Raw genomic sequence first — 19,706 nt, forward strand, 5'->3', positions numbered from 1 at the left:
ACCTACAGCCAGCCCGGGCATCTACCCCGAGCCCGGGAAAGCGCGGGGTCGCGGGAAGGACGGGCAGATTGTCTGTGCAGTAGTAGTAGTAGAAATATTTGCCCTTCGCGTGTCCCCTCTCCTACCCGCCTCGCCCCCCGGTTTTCCTTCTGCCTCCCTCCGCCGTTCCCCCAGGAAGGCTGGAGGCAGGCACGGGGAATCGGGGCACGGTGAGGAGCTGGGAGTTCGGGATGCAAATGTCGCATCGCGGCGCCCACATTAGCACTTTATCTGGATCTCGAACTGCATCTTTTATCTCTTTTAGAAAAGCGTCTCTCAGAGGAGATTGCCCTCAATAGACCCGCCATAAAAAGATTTTAGTGTTGCTCTTGTGCTTCTGTGCATCCCACAGCGAGGGGGTCCCAGTGGTCCCTTGGGAATACACGGAGTTGTGAGAAGTAACACAACTGGCCACCAGACTAATCCACTCCCTCTACCTTCCCCCTAGTCCCTCCCCCTTCTGCTCTTTTTTTTCAATAGCAGCCCTTTCTCAAAATCTCAGGTTACTTTGCTAAAGAGTTCTCAGCCCTATAGTTTCTGCCCTTGTCTCTGCCTCCAGCTCCTTAAGAGCCACCCAGCCCCAGCGATTGGATTGGGCAGCCCGTCTTGACACACCACTGTGCCGAGTGCTTGAGGACGTGTTTCAACAGATGGTTGGGGTTAGTGTGTGTCATCACACTCGAGTGGGGATTAGGGGAGAGAGGCAGCCTTGCTGGAGCTGTGTGGTCTTCCCCAAGTGTGAGCTGCAAGCAAAAGAAGAACTACCTAGCTTTGGGGGAGAAGAGGGAGGATTCGCTTCCAGCAGCTCAGAGGGAAAAATAAAGCCCCGCACTCTGTTCAGGTAAAGTAAAAGGCACCTCATGCCTCTCTCTCTTTCTTTTTCCTTCACGGTTTTCGGAGGAATGCTAGCACAGCACACTTGTCAAAGCCAGTTGCTGCTGCCTTATCAATGCTGCTATTGTACGGCTGACAGATAACAGCGAGCACAGCCTGATGCTTGGCTGTCTTCATCGAGCTAACACTCTTGACGCAGCTAAGGTCACGCTTTTGAAGGTGTAGATTAGAAAATCTCTTCTGGAGCGGAGTATCTTAACCACGGCGGGTGCCTCCTCTCGCCCTCTCCCGCGGGCACCGCTCCCCTCTCCCGCACACACGTGCTGTGCGCGGACCTCCCGCAGCCGCGTAACGCGCGTCGCTGTGGCTGCGGGTGTAAACGCCTCCGTGTCGTGGAAACTGCGTGGTCGCGGGGTGTGTGTGTGGAGGGGGGGTGTGGGGGGGTGGGAGAAGGAATCGCGGCAGAGTATTTCCCAGGTTCTGAGGAGGATGCTTGAGCAGCGTGCAGCCTGCCTGGGGCTCAGCTGGGAGGCAAACCAGAGCGTTTTGAAAAGTGCATTTGAGATGTCTATAAAGTTTGAAGACTCCTTTATAGAGACCTGGCTGGGCTTCTGATGCGCGGTACCGAGGCGGTTTGGCTTACACATGGGCTTAAGTTAAGAGAAAATCAGGAAAGTAGGGAAAGGCAGGGTACAATGTAAGGCTGCTCTTGCAGCTGCAGCAGAGCAGATGGATGTAATTCATTTGCAGATCTGTTTGTGAAAGTTTTACAAGTCATTGAAAACTAAGTAGCATCACTATAATGGATCATTAAAGTCTCGCTATATTTATAGATTCTAAACTAGCGAGCTGAAGTGTTAATTAAAAGTGAGCAAAAATTTATGTTTAGGAAGGAAGAGGCGCAGAAAAGTAATTGGAAATTAGTTATGGAAGTACTCTGCTATCATTTTCATTTATTTCGACTATTAAGTTCATTGAAGTTTGGAGAAGGGGAAGCCCAGCAAATTAACCAAGAAGTCAGAAATGTTATCACTCATTACAATATCTTAGCTTATCACAGAATTAAGATGTTCTCATTGTTTTACTCTAAATGATCTAGATGGAGAAGTAGAAGATGGGTTATTAACCTTTTTTTTTTAAATAAAAGATTTACTGTATATATATATAGTCTTCCTGTGCAGAGTAACAAAATGATTTGTTTCTTTCGCACTATAACAGATCTTCACACTAAGTCTCACATACCTGTGGTGCTTATGAATTATTGGCCTTCTACTTGTGAAAGAAATCTAACACTGTCCTCACCATTTACAGGTGAGATATTCTATAAATAATACTGTATATAATGTGTTCTGAAATAAGATCTGTTTAGTAGGCTGAGCAAGGGGATTTATGGCTGGTGCTTTGTGATTTTGGCATTCAACTGTGTAACGATGCCCATAAAACCATGTTTCAGGTTGCACATACATTTTTGCCTCAAACCAACTTTTTTTGTTAACTTTTTTTTTTTTTTTTTTTTGAGCAGGCTATTTGGCCTCTTTACAGGTTGTTCTCAGCTTGTATTTTCAAACACACTCTTCAGTAAGAATGTGTCCTCAGAAGTTACCCACAGCAATTTGAAACAGAATTAGCTAAATCCCTAATAGGTCCCTACCAGGACATGTGTGAGTAAATTTGACCAGTTTGATTTTTCTCTCGGTTCACTCTTTCTCATTGTAGAAAGCGATGGAAACTTTTACAAGCTTAAAAATGAAAAACAAAACCAAAGGAAACCCTCACTATGACTCTATGTTAAAACCTTGTATATTAGATTTCTCCTCTTCAGTCTTCCCAGCGTGTCCTGTGAGAAGCCAAATAAGCCCGCTACAGTGCACAGAGGTTTAGCCTTCCAGCAAAGCTAAGGTGCAGCACTGTGATTTGCACAGCCTGCTGCTGCCACAGCCTAACTGAGACGCATCCCTCTCTGTGGGTATCATCAGACCGCAGATCAGATGATCTATAAGAACACATATTTTCCAAGAAAGTGCATAGCCAACTACACATGCCCAGCGTGTTATTGTTTTACTAGAAAAAAAAAAAAAAAAAAAACCAAACCTCTAGCACTGCCAGAAAATGTCGCTGAGAAACTAGGAACAGCAAATCATGTTTTTCCTTCCTTTATAATGATGGGGCTGTTTAAAAGACAATGCCCACGGGGCAGTCCAGCTTCTTGTCAAAATGTAATCTACTGTTCCAGATGGTAAACATTCAAAGACATATTTATGGTGACTTCTACATACCTTCCTTTGACATTGGCTTTTTTTTCCCTGAGAGCACTTGTACTGGGTACACACATGAAGTTCCCATTAGCATCCTAGCAGCTGTAAAAGTGTTCAGAACTCACAAAGATGTTCCTCACAGTGAGATAAAAATAATCTGAGTAAAAGATCTGAGACCAGTACAACCTCAGTAGATCCACGATACGCTCAAGGTAAAAAATTCCAGAGGTACAAAAAGATCCATAAACTGCTGCATGAAAGCTGCAACACATTTTTGCTGCGGCTAATTCATCTTTGCTTGATATGGAATGCTGAACATACCAGGCATGTCTGTACTATCAACTGTGTTTGTGATGTGAGGGAATCTCTACCACACAAAAGCTGGTGCATTTCTTCTTTTCGCCCCAGATAGTGGAGACTAGGTGGGATACTGATTGTTTTCATAGAGTTGTTTTCTGTGTCACCTTTTTTTTTCCCTCGCTGCTCCGAGCAGTGAGGCAGAGCCCAAGAAAAATGTTTTTCCGCCAGAATGTGTTCTGCCCTGAATTGTCTTAATTATGTGTCTGTTTATTGCTCGTCAGGGGCTTCCTCTTTTAGCACTTTATAATCGAGGTGGGTGAGCTTGTTCCATTATACTACGCAACTTCAATTTCTGCTGCTTGGCATGTCTCCTTGCCTTTTCATTGATTTTTGTCTCTGTTTCAGCGGAAAAAAAAATTAATTATGATTGGTGTAATTTCACATCGGAAAAAAAAAACCTTGGTGAATTTCCAAATGGCATGTAAATACATCTTCAAAAAGTAGGCTAAATGAGAGGTCATTAGGGAAAAAAATGCATGTAGGAATCCAGAAGTATCCTAGAGATGGCAAGTATCAGTGTGAAAATTATTGTAACAGCTCTCATTCCAGTCAGGAACTGATAACAGTTTATTAAAAATGTTGTGATGCTGGGGACTGTGTTCCCAAATGTGAAAACCATTATAAAACCCACACTCAGTGGAAGTTAGACAGCTATGGAAAAAAATATTTTGAAAGATTTGCAAATTCTGTTCTGACTATATCGCTTTATTGCAGACTATTTTGACAGTTTGCGGTTTATTACCCAGCTTTGTTTAACTTACATACTGCACTTGATGTTATATGTTTGTTCATGCAGGATCAGGACTTTGAGTTTTGTGTGATGGCAGGACTCATTCTTACGCAGGCGAGGCTGGACACTTGTCGCAGATGTCACGGGAGTCATGGGTTCCATGATTTCCTTAGCTTTAGAAAGGGCTTTGGGGGATTTGTGTTTGAGTGGGAAGGCAGACTGATGCGATAACAATTGAGAAAGCTCCTTTCTGAGTGCCTTGAGAGCTGCAGTGTTCAACAGGGAACGAGGGTCCCGTGACAACTCTGCGGTGACACAGAAAGAATCCAATTAGTGGCCACTCCTGCTGTTGATACTAGATCTCTCCTAAAAAATTTCCACCATTACCACCCTCATTGTAATCCCATCCACGACACTGATAATGGGATCAAGAGTGTGTTTTCAGAATGCCTGTTTAAATTTTAACTGCTGTCTTAGGAGATTTTGAGGATATTAAATTAGAAGGCACTGAATAGCACAGCTCACAGGAGAGCTACGTGACACACGTGTCACCTTTCTCATACTAGATTTTCCTAACACCTCCATGACAGGTAGAACTGTTATAAGGGGGCTACAGATGGAGTAGGGGAGCTGTATATACATAGTGAATAATCCATTGAGTTGTGGCTGTCCCTGCACTGCAACTACCTGTAGATCTCGTCCCTACGCAGTCACACGTGTGGAAAGCAGAGGGAGAAGGGAGTGGGAGGTGATGCAATCCCCTTTGCTGTGCCCCAGTAGTGGCAGCAAGTCAGCCTGCTCCTCCCTTTAACAAATCCTGGATCATCACTGCCTTCCCAGCTGGACCAACAACAAAATATTCCTCCCTGCCTCCCTCTTTTACCTTTTTTTTTCATCTTTCACTTATCTTGCTCCAACATTAATTCACCATTTCCATACGATCAGAGTGCAGTAACTCTACTGCTGTTCTTACCAAGGAGGGCACGTTCAACAATGTCACGTGCTTGTGGAGGACACTAAAGTGGAAAGACTCAAAGCCTTCACCAGTGTCACCTCAGAATGCAACCCAGTAATATATGAATTGCCAAACCACACACTTTTTAGCTGAATTATTTTAGCGTAGTTCAGTTATGTCAGTAGACTCCTTTTGAGAGCCCCTGCCAGGTCTTTGCTTTAGTATTGCTTGTTCATGCTTAAAAGTTATTGTTAATTGGTGAGAGTAATTCCTTTTAAATTTTTGGTGCCTTAAGACTTATATTTTCTGAGGAAACTAATACTTGTTTCATCTTTCTGGTTTATGCATTGCACACAGCGGATTTGGTATTGGTGATTTCCCAGAACTTTAATTCCCACTTTCAGAATCTGCTTAAAAGGTTTGGTAAGCCTTTGTTTCTGTGTGTGCTCTATTAACCCTGGAGCTCTGAGCCTTCCCAGCTTTAACCATCACTGGTGATTTGGTTACAGTGAAACATTTTTGTAATAGTTGACCTTTTCACCCAAGATTTTATCAGTTTTGTTTCGATTTATTTTATAGCAAAAATTGACTTACGATTGACTATAATTCTACACTGCAGTTTTTATAGTTGCCTACAAAGTCGATAACGTTGCTAGAATTCAAAACAAAAAATGCTCTTTTTCACAGGCTAGTGTGATGATACCACCATTACATTCTGGAAGGTTTCTAGATGTGGTACTGTGCTATGGAAATCCAGACTCTTTTGTAGATCAGTGCCATATTATCTACAGAATATTTCATGGAGTTCCTAAATGGAAGCAAAACACTGATAGTCAATAATTTTAAGGGTTGGTTTGTTGTTTTTTGTGTTTTTTTTTAAATCTCTCCTGATGCTGTCTGAGTTTAATTATGACATTGCATGTTGCCTTTTCTCTATGATGTGACTAATCCGTCTCAGCAAGAAGAGGAGCTGCTCCATGGCAGCTGTATTTTTGTGGTGCTTCACAGGAGGTGAACTCTGCTTGGAAAGCCCACAGAGAAGATGGGGAAGCCTTTGGCACTAAAATTCTGCAGAATAAATGTAACAGGGAGCTGAACATAGGGATTGTTTTTTCTCAAAAGCATCCATGAAAACAGCATAGTGCTCTGTTCCAGTATTGTAATTGCAATGTGCCAAGATGTTCATTATTGTAGCATGTGCACTGTTTTGTCTGTTTTCACTTAAAACCAGAAAAATGTGTTACCAAGCCCATAAATGTCTGCAGAGCTGCCAACTCTCCTGAGTTTTATCAGTAGTCTTGTGATATTTAGCCTCCTTTGTAAAGCTTCAAGTGTTAGAGGCAAGATATAACGTGAGAAGTTCAGATCTCTCTTTTCTGTTCTTTTTAAACCTAATCCTCCTGGTTGCTGAGGAAGCTGACTTGCATGCAGCTCCAGAAACGTGAAGGGAACTAACGGAAATCCCAAATCTCACTATGTAAATGCATGCAGACTTTGTGAATAAGGTGGGTTTGTGTATGTTACGCCTCGCAATTAAAAAAACCCAACTTTATTTTTCCTGAGGTTTACCGTAATCAGCTCGCCCCCAAATTTCTGATCATTTGTCTGATAACTCCCATTTTGTTAGAAAGGTTTTATTGTAACGAAGGGTGAGGTTCCTTGACTCCACTCAGCCAGCAGAATAGCTTGCTGCCCTGGAGAAACCCATCCTTGATCTTCCCATCCTCTGCCTCCAGCAGTGTGTTCCCATCTCCTCCCTCGTGCCAGCTTTGGCTCTTGGCTCCCCTCCTGGCATGCTGAATGAGCTCACTGGAGCAGCGGGAAGCTGTGTTGGCTGCCCATCTAGTCAGTTGGTTCAGCTCAGCAAGTGGAGAGAAGATCCACATGGTGCAAGAGAAGCGGTTGGAGCTGGTGGCTTAGGGCAAGGGGGAAAAACGCAGCCACCCCTTTAGGAGGATGTGAGCCACAAGATCGCTCAGCTACCTGGTGACACCTCACCTTGCGAACCAGGGCACTGTGTGTGTCTACAGGAGAAGGTGTGATAATAGACACGTGCGACTGTGCCAGTGTTGCCATGAGCAGAATGCTAAATGTGCACGTTTTTAATGAACGTGTATCTGTTTTTATGGGGAGGATCGGTGCAGTGTCACTTACAATGCAGAAAGGCCCCGCTTACTGCTTCTGACTTTTCAGATCAACAAATAGGCTTTGGGGAGAAGCTAAGAAGTGTGGGTAGAAAAGAGGAAAGAAACACAGGCGCCTGCTGAGCTGCTGCCTTTGAAAGGTGAGTGAGATTCTGATCCAGTCTGCATAGCCAAGGCATTTGAGGTGCCCCTGAGCCTTAAATACTTATACAGCAGCTACCTAAAGGCACGTTCTCTCTCCGATCAATGAAAAGAGCCCCTCCGAAGGCACCCAGGCACTGCGGTTAGGCAGGAGGGATTTCCTCTTGGAAACCTTCAAAGGCACTTGCCTCATTCAGTTGCACATGTAGGGATGGAGCTTACCCACTTGCTTTACAAGGACTGCTAAGGAGCTTAAGCTGGAGGCACTTGATATCATCTTGAATTTCTTGGTTGGCCCACAGATGAGCAATGCCATGGATAAACACTGGCGCTATTTGAACAGCTGTGATGTAATTCCTACACAGCTCTTTAAGGTGTCTCCTATACTTTCCACAGAAGAAAGCATGAAGCAGGTCTTTCCTTTGAGCAGCAGGAGCTGCGATTCACTTGAAGAGACTAGGATGCTCAGATCAAGTGTAATTGAGGCACTGACTGTAGAAAGGGAACACTCTACTCATCCAATGTTATCCATTTCCGTGCCGGATTATGCCGACAAGAAAACTGCACAGCCTTTTCTTTCTAAGTTATATGAGTTCCAGGAAAATGTTTTAAAAATCACCCGCTGTTGTTACTTGAAGGAATGTCTTGGAGGCCTGTGGGGCAGATAAAGCTTGGGAGGATCAGAGATGATGTTGGTGCCTGCAAGCACTAAAGGTCTAGTGAAGAATAATGGATGATCTTCCAGGGGTATGATGTTGGACAAAGAACGGAAGAAAGACAGAACTGTAAGAGATTCAGTACCCGTGTTTCTGGATTTAGTTGTGTTAAATCATTTGAGGATTATCTTCCACTGACTTGGCTGCCTCAGGGCATGCCGGTCACAAATTAGAGAACAGTAGTGCAATAATAAACTGAACATGCTGTAAATAATCAGCACAGGATACCTTTTAACTATCCCTTTTTCCAAAGTCTGCAAAAAAGCTAACAATAGTCAATTTTAGAATAACATTTGGGTTTTGGTAACTTGTCAGCACCAAAAAAGTCTGCATTAAGCCAACCTTTGTAGTAATTTTTAGCAAAGATTCCCTTGGTGTCATTCCCCACTATTTTATTGAAGAGAAGAGCTGTAATACCTGGGTTCCTGAATACATCCCTAGTAAAGCACATGTGACTTTACCTTGTTGTGATCTATTTTACATCTAGAGCCAATTTATGAACTTAGACTGTAACACTATCTGCTTGGCCACCAGTGTGTAGGATTTAGGGAGACCATTACCATATTTAGACCAATAAAAATGTTTGACCCAAGTTTATCTGCAAGACATTCCAGTAGTTTCTTTTATCTCTATATCCTTAAAGGGTTGGCATTTCTTATCTCACTGGAAACTTCAGTCCACTGCTGGTATATAGGCTCACAGAAGAAGGCTTCCTGTGCTCTACTGCTCTCTAACTCCTAAGCACAAAAGGCCACTGAGTTAGTTTTCTGGTTTCCTTGTTTCATATGGAGAATTCCTCTAAAGCATGGATCCTCTGAAGTGAGGAATGGTAAAATGAAGAGACTTTGAGGGATGCAGTCAGGGACCACCAGGCTTCTCAAAAAAAAAATAAATAAATAAAAAAAAAAAAATAGTTCAACATAGAAAGATGAGCAGCCACAAAGATGTGTTGAAACAGGTATGTGCCCTTTTTAGGTCTTTTCCATCTTATGCAGCTCATGTCCAGTTTTCCCTTTCACTAAAATGCTCTGCAAACTCTTCTCTACAAATTTTGCACGTTTTTGCACCTCAGCAACTTGTGAAATGTTTGAGATGCAGTATAACTATATCTCAAGAAATAGATCTGGTTTAGAATCATAGAATCATAGAATTGTCTAGGTTGGAAGAGACCCTTGGGATCATCGAGTCCAACCATCTACCCTACTCTACAAAGATCTCCCTTACACCATGTCCCCCAACACCACATCTAAACGTCTCTTAAACACATCCAGGGATGGTGACTCAACCACCTCCCTGGGCAGTCTGTTCCAATGCCCGACCAGTCTTTCTGTGAAAAATTCTTTCCTAATGTTCAGTCTAAATCTACCCTGTTGGAGCTTGAAGCCGTTCCCTCTTGTTCTGTCAACAAGACAGGTATTTGTTTGGTTTTTTTTACAGGTACTTGTTTTTGTCTTGGGTACTATAGGTACCTTTGACATAAAAAAGAAAGCTATTAAATCCTGTGAATCCTTTAGAATGGAGAATAGTCACCAGCATGGGCTGGAAAAGCCAGGTAAAGTATGAGCATGGCTAGTTAGAACTGAGGTCCATGCTGTCTTCGACAAGTGATGTTGTGCAACCATACCCTGACCTTGTCCGCTCTGAGGAACTCTGTTTACCTTGTATGTAGCACGGAGAATTCACTGCTCTTTCTTGCATCTGGACAGCATGAGCAGTGTGAGAAGACCATGCGTGCTTTGTTTATTGGTCCTTTTGTGTGCCATGTAAGAATCCTTGATCATTGTCAGAAACCTGCAGAGTTGTTGGAGAGAATCATGTGCCGAGGAGCTTAAACGCATCCCTGTGTGGTGAGCCAGCTCTGCAGTCATACTCAGGAGTATACCTACCACACTGCTGACTCTGTTGGCCTCCTTTTGGGTATTGGTCCAAGGATGCTTCGAATAAATCTGTTTTCTACATGCTTTGCGCTGTTTACTGAGGTCATTGACACGCTCATCAGCAGCTCCAGTTGGGATGAGTGATGCTATTGCTGTGACCTGTCTTCTTCACTCCTCTGCTGGAGATTACTAATGGAGTGCATGCACACACCTCAGGAGCTCCAATGCAAAATCCAACGCAGAACAATTTTTTAATTTGCCACAAGAATATTTGCCCTTCAGTCAGAGAGGGTTCAGATAACGAGAAACAGTCATTCAGCCATTCTACATTTGTTTCACTGATACAGCTGTATACTGAACTGTGACACCACTGCCACTGTGACAGTGGAAAAGTGACACAGACACGTGGAGCATCAGTGTGTTGAATCTGGTAACTATTTGAACTATTTACTGGGCTTTTTAGTACCCAAACACCTACAGCTGCTAGAACTTCTGCTTTTCCCCTGCCTGCAATAGAAGAGTGTGCTGGGCTTTTGAGATTGGAATTGATTTCAGTAATGCATGTATTAATGTTTTTGTTTTTTTTTTAAAGCCATACCTTACTGTCAAACAAGAAAAAGCGTTGCAGATAGTTTGGATGAAAGCCTAACACAGGGCAGAGCAGATCTCCAAGAATGCCTCACCCCTTTCTTCCAGACACCTTGCTGAGTCACAGCTAGTGTGAAATGAGGAGTCCCTGTCTCAGCCCTTATCTTCAAAGCTCTGCGTGGGCCATTCTCATTGTTTGAAGAAGTTCTTTGCCCTGCTTCATCATGAATCAGCGACATCTACACTTAATATGAACAATGGAAAAATTCAGGTGGGCAATGACCTGCCATTCCGACACTATAGATAGAGACATCACAAACGAGTCTGAGTGAACAGGGAATTCTAAATGAGACAGAGTAGGAGTCTGAATCATGGCTGACAGATCTTCCAAAGGAATTTAGACCAGAGTTGGTGAATGGAGGATAGAAAGAAAATACCTTCTGTCCCTCTCTCAGTGGCGTTTCAGTGTGCTTCTTGCACATAGACATTGAACCATCCACATATCAGTCTGCTCAAAGGTATACTTATCTTTTCTTCCAGGAGAAATCCTGAGCGCCATATTGCACAATCAAACACTTCTAGGGCATTTACCATGTATCATATTCTATTGTCCAATACCTATAGTTGCTGTAATGGACACGGGGAGGTGGTAGTGTCAAAGAGCTAATCTGTTTTCTCAGCAGTTTGGAAATGACATACCTGGAGACCTTAACTTTGGTCTTTTTTGTAGTGCTAGAAGAAAAATCTTTCTTCCTTAGAAGCCTCATGTAAAACAAAAATCTTCTATTTTGTTAAAGACACAAATTCCCTGGGAACCGTTCAGCTTAAAATGCGAGTACATGGAAGTACACGGGATGGAAGTTTACCTTGGGCACCATGAGTTATATAATTTGCAAAGGCTAAATAAATATATTCTTTTTTTTTTGCTGTTTCATAATTTATATGCCCATCATATTTTTACCCATTTTGTATACAGTACATAAACTGTTTTCCATTTACACTTTTATCTTTTGATTTTCCTACTTTAAGATCTTGTGTTCAATGCTGTCAGGAAACTGCTTTAAATGAAAGTGTGGAGTGATGTGAAATAGTTTTAATGAAAGCCAAAAGAATGTGAACTTAATCTTTTTCATAGGAAGTTTTGTTCTGTTCCGTCCTGTGCCCGGCTTAAACACATTGGCTTTTTTGACCTTTTCCTTGATGAAGGATAAGTGGGAAATACCTTGGCTGCAGCCTTTCTAGCTTAACCAGAAAGACCTTCCATAGTTCATGTTTACTTTCCCTGCTACAGGCATTCGTCTTTCCCGAATCAAAATTGTTAAACTGGATTTTCAGAGAGAAATTAATAGCTTCTGGCAATGATGAAGTGTTAAGCCTTCCTCTCTCATGTCTCTAGCTCTGTTTTGCTAGTGGTGATTTTGCCAGTCTTCTTGCAAGAGATTAAGAAATCTCAGGAGCAAATCTCTGTTTGGTTAATAGGTTCCTCCCAAGCATCTTCCTTATTGGCATTAAGAACAAATGTAAAGAATTGCTATATTTGCAATTTATGAATACTGAGTGCATCGCTTCTGCAAAAACCCAGAAATGTTGCCACATTTTCCATCTCTATTGGGGCATCTTCTGTGCCTACTGTGACATACATGGAGTGAGACAGAGTGCTTTTGGCTCATGAGGGGGCTATTGCTGGTCCTTGACGTGCTCACTCCAAAATACTTTGGCCATGTCCCTGTAAAAGAGTTTCAGAGCAAGCGGGATCTATGTCCTCAGGACACTACTGCTTTTAATGGAAAGGCTGTCATGTTCTTCAGTTGTCACACTTGAGAGGAGAAGAGCTGAGTCTGAACCTCTCTCTTGCCCTCAGTCCCAGTAGTAACTGCTGCAGAATTTTGCAGTTTGGGAAGTCTCCATTTGTTGTGGCACAGCAAATTTTGCTCCATGGGCCTCTGTTATGAAAGACACCGCAATATGCAGAGACAATATGAGAGCTGACTATGTAGTGCAGGGAAAGAACCAGCCATTCTTTAACCTCAAATTTCTTTTTGGTTTAGTTCTCAATTTAATCAAGCCACTTCTTGCCCCCAAAAAGCACGATCATGTGATGAGCACTATGTTCTTCCATAAATAATCTGAATGGGGATGTTCAAGTAAATTCTTTATCCATCTGTCAAGATGAGAGGTCGCAGGTCTTGCTCAAACCAGGCTCAGCTATGAGACTCAGGGTATTATCCAGTTGGATCTTGAAAACCCCAGAAGACAGAGAGTGCACAATGTCTCAGGCAACTTGACTTTGTCACAGGGAAGAAGCTTCCTTTTATTTATATCCAGTTTGACTCTCTTTTGTTTCACTTTATGCCCATTATCTCTTGCACTCCTGCAATGCGGTGTTGTCTCCTGACAGAGCCAGTTCTATCTCCTTTATAACCTCATTACAGGTACTGGACAGGTACTGTGAGATCCCACCAAAGCCAGCTCATCTCCAGGAGCAACAACCCCAGGTTTTCACTGCAGGGCAAGTGCTCCATCCTGAGAGTCTCTTGTTGTCCCTCCACTGAACTTGTTTCCAGTTTATCACTGCTGTTCTTGTACTGTGGGCCCCAAAAGTGGGCACGGTACTCTAGGCACCATCTAATGAGCTCTGAATAAAGGGAGATTATTACTTTTCTCAATCTACTTGCTACGCGGCTGTTAATACAGGCCAGGATGCTGTTGGCCTTCTGTGCTCCCTGAGCACACTGCAGGCTCAGGCTCAGCTTGCTGTCTAACATGACCGCCCAGGTCCTTCTCAGCAGAGCTGTTCCCCAACCTGTATCATTGCAAGAGACTCTTCCTTCCCAGATGCAGGACTTAGCATCTGTCCTGGCTGAATTCCATAAGGTTCCTGATAGACCATTTCTCCAGCTCACCGAGGTCCCTCTGAATGGCAGCCCTGTCTTGAGATCCACTGCTGCCCCCAATTTGGTGTCATCCTCAACCTTGATGACAGTTGCTTATTTTGCTTAAAACACGTGCCCTCAAATTACTGTTTTCATTATTTTACTTTAAGTTTTATTCTTGATTTTTGTTGAGTTGTCAGTGCTTCTGAGTAAACCGAACATTTATAAAAAGCAGTATACTAAAACAATCCTCTATTCCATCTTATAATTTGTTCCTGATATATGCAGTTGTTCTTAACTCACCTTTAAATAGCTCTTCCAGTCACAGGGAGGTGCAGGACAAATATTTCTCCAAAATACATTCACATGGGATGATCCTCTTCCTGTTTTTGGCCAGATCTGTCACAATAGACGTATTTAAGATCTCCTTCAAAGAATGTCTTTCAAATTCAATGGGTTTCTGTGAAGCCCAACTAAACAGAGTGTTGAAGACTACTATTTAAAACATATAAGCTGAAACCATGCAAAATTTTTATTTTCAGTTTAGCCTGTATTTTCAGTTGTGGATTTTTATTGCCTTTTTCAGAAGTTTGAGAGGACTTCAAGAGAACTTTGTGACTCCTGAAATAGATCCGTTTCAAACAGCTGAAGCCCACAGTCTGGAGCCCTGAAACAGCCTTTAAAACTTTGCATCTCTTATCATCAGTAATATCGTTTCCTCTGAGTTCCTTGCTGCTTTTTAGCAGCAGTGGCAATGCTGCCCTCACTCACCTTCATGTTGCTTGAAGTTCCTCCTATAACTTCATTGCTGATTCTCAGTAGTAGGGGTTCTTCCATGTCTCTCTAACTTTAGAACTGCTAATTAAAACAATCTAATTTTAGTACAACATGCATATCTTATTGATGCATGTATTGTCCTTATGAAGTTATTTTAAAATTCTATTTGTTGCTAGATAAGGAGTTAACCAACAGAGCTGAAAAGTATAAACTTAAAACATACAAAGTCCAAAGCTACCCTAGTTTAGTGATTATTCTGGGCAATTTCTTTTCCCAGACAGTCTGTCTGATTTCTACCTGAGTTTGCTCACACCCACCCTCTTAAAAATCTCCCTGCTGTCTGAGCTTAAGAACTTTGTGAATGGCACTGAATTCATTCAATACCAAACATTTTATTGGGAACATGTAACTTCTACCAACCTCTGGTAGTATTCAAACATAATTTTGGAGCAAAATATTTGAATCATTTTTTTAGTGAGATGGTTGTTCAGCATGTAAGAGAGGAGATCAACTGCTGACTCGTACATTATGTAAGTGATGTGACCACCTGCACTATTCAGCCAATTCTTGAATATTTAGCATGGAATGCATATTTGCTGAAGCTCAGTCCACATGTCAGCTATCTTTGTCAGAGTTTCACAGTGTGAGGAAATAAAGAGAAAGGAACTTTCATGGATTTTTATAGGGTTGTGGTAAAGGGGAAGACTTGTTTCGGATATTTGTTTATAAATTTTAGCATTGTACTTTTTCAAACCTGGTTACTATCCTGCTATTTTTGCCCTTTTCTCTGAATTGAGTTGACATAGCAAGCATGGTATGATTCAGTTTTTATCCACCCTTCTTCACTATCCATCCTCTTGTAACTTCTCATAAGTAACCAATATGTGATAGCAGTCACCAAAGTCTCTGAAAATAACAGTATGTCTACAACAGCATTTATTGACTTTTTAAATCAGTGCAAACTCACTTGTATAGGTTCATATAAACTGCTTAGCTTTCCTCAAATAAATGTAACAATGGACCCCCACTGGCTTTACAGCTGTGTGGTAAAGGTAGTCCCATAGAACAGAGGTGTGTGCGACCACTCTCATCTGGAGGATGTTTCTAATTTCTTCGGCAGTGCTCTTTCAACCACAAAAGCTTTGACCATGTAATGGTTGAGCACCTCCTAGAACCTCCTCAAGAGAATGAGTTGTCTATTCCTGAGCAGGATAATTTAGACACCCAATCTCTGAGAAGGCAGAGGTTTCCTTCTTGCTAGCTAGTTAGGTTTACTCTTTGCTTATCAGGGTGGTGAGTCTGAAATGCAGCCTTAGACTCCTCGTTTGCAGCTTAGAGACTCAACACGGATGTTTATTCTGCACTGATCCATGATTTCTGATGCCTCAGAGCGATTTCAGAATCACTTCTCCCAGCTGTTGCTCCGTTAATCTCCTGGAGATTAGAGGGAGGTCCCATTGTAAATAAAGCTGACTGTGCTCCGTAGCATCTCCTCAACTACTCCAATCCATAGCTCTGCATGTTGATGTAAATTGAAGTAGTCATTTTTAAATGGTAGTTAATATGCCAGGCTATAACCAAGAGGCACTGGGGAGCTCTCCCGCCGGGACAGACCTCACATTGTGCTGCCTCTGTTAGAGGGTCCGTTACCTTGGCCAGAGATGGGGACACAGAAAATGGTACAGCTGGAAGAACTAACTTCTTAATTTAACTGAGCACGATTTTCCAAAATTATGCATCAGGGCCTTGAGTTTTACTGGTGCCTTGATATTGTGCTGTCCCGTATACTGTGGTATGAAGGAAAGACTGCAGATTCCAGTTTTCTGGCTTTTACGCTTCAGGAAAAGTTAACAATGTACAATACAAAAGATGAATGAAAGAAAGTAGATCCAAGTTTTTTAAGATCTAAAATAGCTTTTATGACTAAGAGCTTTCACAGTCCTTCATATTGCTGAGAAACATGTTTAAAAGATACATGTTTAAAAAAAATCTCCTTGGAAGAGGAGACTTAATGTAGCTGAAGCTTAACTCTAATCTAATTTAGATTTTGTGAGTAGGACATGGGAAAAAAATGTGTTAGTAAGAGCTGGTTTCACCATCATGTTTTAATAAGGGAAGTGGATGTTTGTTCTGTGTGTGTGTGTGAGTGGGAGGCACAACAACAGAAGTAAATCCCTGTATCCCTAGGGGTAGAATTTTTTACTTAGTTTTCACTCTTTGGGGCTTCAGGAATTGCCCATTTTTCAGTTCATGATAAGGACTGCCATTAGCATAACAGGTATGAGAGAAGCAGTGCAAACTATAGCACCCAGCCAATCCATAAGTCTCCGTCTTAATCTAGCTATGCCAATGTGGTAATATAAAATTTCAACAAAAGATTGTTTTTTTCCTGAGAAATAAAATTTACTAGCATTCTGTATTATATAGTGTACTGAGGATGCAAAATGTCTCTGGTTAGACTGACAAGTCACCTTTTTGACTGATAAAAATATATTCCAAATGATTACTACAGCAGCATTGCTTAAGGATAATGGTGTAATAGATACAAATTCATCCCATAATTCCCTTAACCTCAGTAAATATATTGCAAATGTTTACTGTCTATTGTGGCAACATAAAGCAGAAGTCTTAATTACTCCAAACAAAACAAATACATAGAGTTTTTAAGTGTGTTTCCAATTTCATAAAAATTTCTCATAGATTTGCCTTTTTTCTTTTTTTTTCACATCTTGAATCAGACATGAGCAAATGTGTCTGTATGTGTGCTTTCCTCAAAGCACTGAGAAGAATGTCGTGTGAGAATTATCTTTTCCATTCACTGTCGTGCTGCTATTTGGTCACATTTCAATCCACTGGAAGAAAAAAAGAAGGTAGGGGGAACTGAAAGCACAGCAGAACTGCTCAAATGTGTTCAAACTTCAGTGGTGCCGCAACACTTAACAGAAGGCAGAGCTCAGTTGTCTTTATGAATGGTTCCACATTTCTCAAAAAAAAAAGTAATTAAAAAAATTAAAAAGCAATGACATTAACAAGACAACACAAGTTTTATTACTTATAATTATTTTTCTTTCTGTCTTTTTCAAGTAAACTTGTGCATTCTCAGAGAGGCAAAGTTTCCAGCAAATAACTCTTCCTTCTTCCTTTCCTTGCCTTCACGTTTCACTTTCCTAAATTGCTCCTTAAATATTTAAATTAAGGTCATCTTGCTTTTTGATTCATTGGTTGTAGTGACATTGTTCTTTATGTTCAGAGGGCGATAAGGACTAGTCAGGTTTCAAGTCACAGTGACTTTGTTATTTTAAGTGCTGTAATATAGGGAAAAGTCTGCTTTATTAAACCCCTGAGTTATTTTTCTGTCTGAAGCAACCTTGTCTGTAGTTTGTGTTTCTCGCTAAACAAAAGGCTGTATTTGGCTGCTGAAAAAACAGATCTGACAGAACAGTAAGGCAAGGGGAGATGCTGATATTTTATCAACTAAGAAAGTACACACATAATTGGGGGCTCATTAACCCTCATCAAGTCACATCTAAGAAATTTCCTGCTCCACCTCCCCCTTCACGTATTTTGAGTAACAGTTAAAATTTTAAGTCTATTTTGGGGATGTCAGAGTCTTCCACATACCTAAACTTAGATAGATATCCTTTTAAATGCAAATTATTTATTTTCTTCTCCCACAATTGCACAGTAGAAACACAGGAATACCTTATACCTGGAGGAGTTATAACAGTTCATAAAGAAGTCAGTTTTGAGGAGCAAGTGCCTGTCAGGTTCAGCCTATTTCAAGAAGGTTCTGCCAACTTTTTGGTGTTTTGAAGATCAGTCGCATTTGCTTCCACTTTCCTCACTGATTAATTCCATTGGAATAATGATAAAGGGAATATCCCCCAAGCATGTACTTCTATTCAGTATTGGTACACTCATCAAATCAAACCCTTTGATTAAATCAAAGTAGGAAAAATTGCAAGTTAAATGTGAAATGTCTTGCTGTGTGAGAACTTCATTAAATATTTTTTATTATTTTAGACTATTTATTGTATTTGTATTGCCTTTATATCTGTATAGCCTGTATATTTGGCTTTATTGTATTTTTAATTCACGTAATGGTCAAATTATTAGTTTGGCTTTCTACTTCAAATTTAGAAAGCAGAATTTTCCCTTTGTTCTTTTGCAGTGTAAGAGTTGTGTCCAGTTTTGTCACTAGCTGGTTAGCTAAGCACTTGGAAGCAGACTTAAATCCTATAGCCAGTGTATTTTTACAGTGTAGCAAAATAGATTCATGCATCAGCCTAACACATTTTTCCAAATGGAGAATGAATACTAAGGTAGGTTTTTAGTCATATCCACCAAAATCATGATGAAAAATGAAATGAGCAGAGTCTGTTGTCTCAGGAATAAAGATGTATATAGATTAAATTTATTTAATTTAAGGGTTTTGCTCATGGCTGTTAAAAGCAGTATTTCACACTTCAAAAATGTGGCACCAAGAAGTTTTCTTCTGCACTGTTTCACCCAGAAATGGGGTGCAGGGGTCATTTTATGACTGGTGCAGGATTGCCCCATCTATTGATGATGGAAGTTCTTCTAGCAAGGAATCTTCAGCAATGAGTGACAGAAGCCCGTTAGAAGTTAGTCTACTGAGATAATCCCACTGAGTTAAGAATATCTAGAAGCATATGAGATCAGTTTTAGCTATCACTGCTTTGCAAATAGAAATAGACATTGTATTGATCTGCATAGGCTGATCCATTGTTTTTTTAAATGGCAGATGTTTCCATTGTTATGGCAATAGTGTTGAATGAGTGGTGAAGTCAGTAACGTTCATAAGTTGCTGATATTTGGTGCCTTTTTACTACTCTGTCTTCTGAATCTATTATGAGCAGCATGATAACAGTGCCAGGCAGTGGGAGAGCATTGTGTATGCTGGAGCTCCCTTATGTGTCAATAATGGAGCTGCAGTTCTGAGAGATATTAGGATATATCCTTATTCAGAAATACTTCTAACAGTGCCTACTGAAGGCAGTGAGAAATACAAGGCCAGAGGAGAATCAAACACGTACATAAATTGTGGTTGCTCAGACTGCTCTGCAATCATTCCTATAGGTGGTCCAGCAAAAAAGTATTGGATAACTGGAACTGGATTCTCTTGTCCATTTATTGACATTTGTGAAGTCAGCCACCAAAACGTTTTCCAGGTCATTCTGTTTTCAGTGAGTTACAGCTTCAATCATCTTGCACTTTTAACTTGTGTATGGAATATTTAAACCCTGGAAATGCAAAAGCGCTACATACACATAGAAATCACTGAGTTCTCCACTGAAATAAATTGTTTCTGGGTAAAATGGGAAGCTGCTGCATAAGGACATTCTTTATACAGCATTGGTCTGAGGAAGCAATGAACATGTCTCTGGCTGAGTCTG

At 41.3% G+C, this 19,706-nt stretch overlaps 1 protein-coding gene across 1 annotated transcript in view; it reads left to right on the plus strand.

Annotated features, from left to right (window-relative positions):
* Nucleotides 1–698: 698 nt before the first annotated feature.
* The window catches only part of LOC309686572 (extracellular sulfatase Sulf-1), a gene marked incomplete at its 3' end in the record, with an annotated part of 95,049 nt that continues 76,041 nt past the window's right edge, over nucleotides 699–19,706 (plus strand). The window contains exons 1-2 of the mRNA XM_082499293.1: nucleotides 699–880; nucleotides 2,092–2,184. The remainder of the gene's footprint in view (nucleotides 881–2,091; nucleotides 2,185–19,706) is intronic.

The sequence above is a fragment of the Vanellus vanellus genome (genome assembly GCF_965231255.1).
Source record: "Vanellus vanellus genome assembly, chromosome: 2".
Taxonomy (NCBI): Eukaryota; Metazoa; Chordata; class Aves; order Charadriiformes; family Charadriidae; genus Vanellus; species Vanellus vanellus.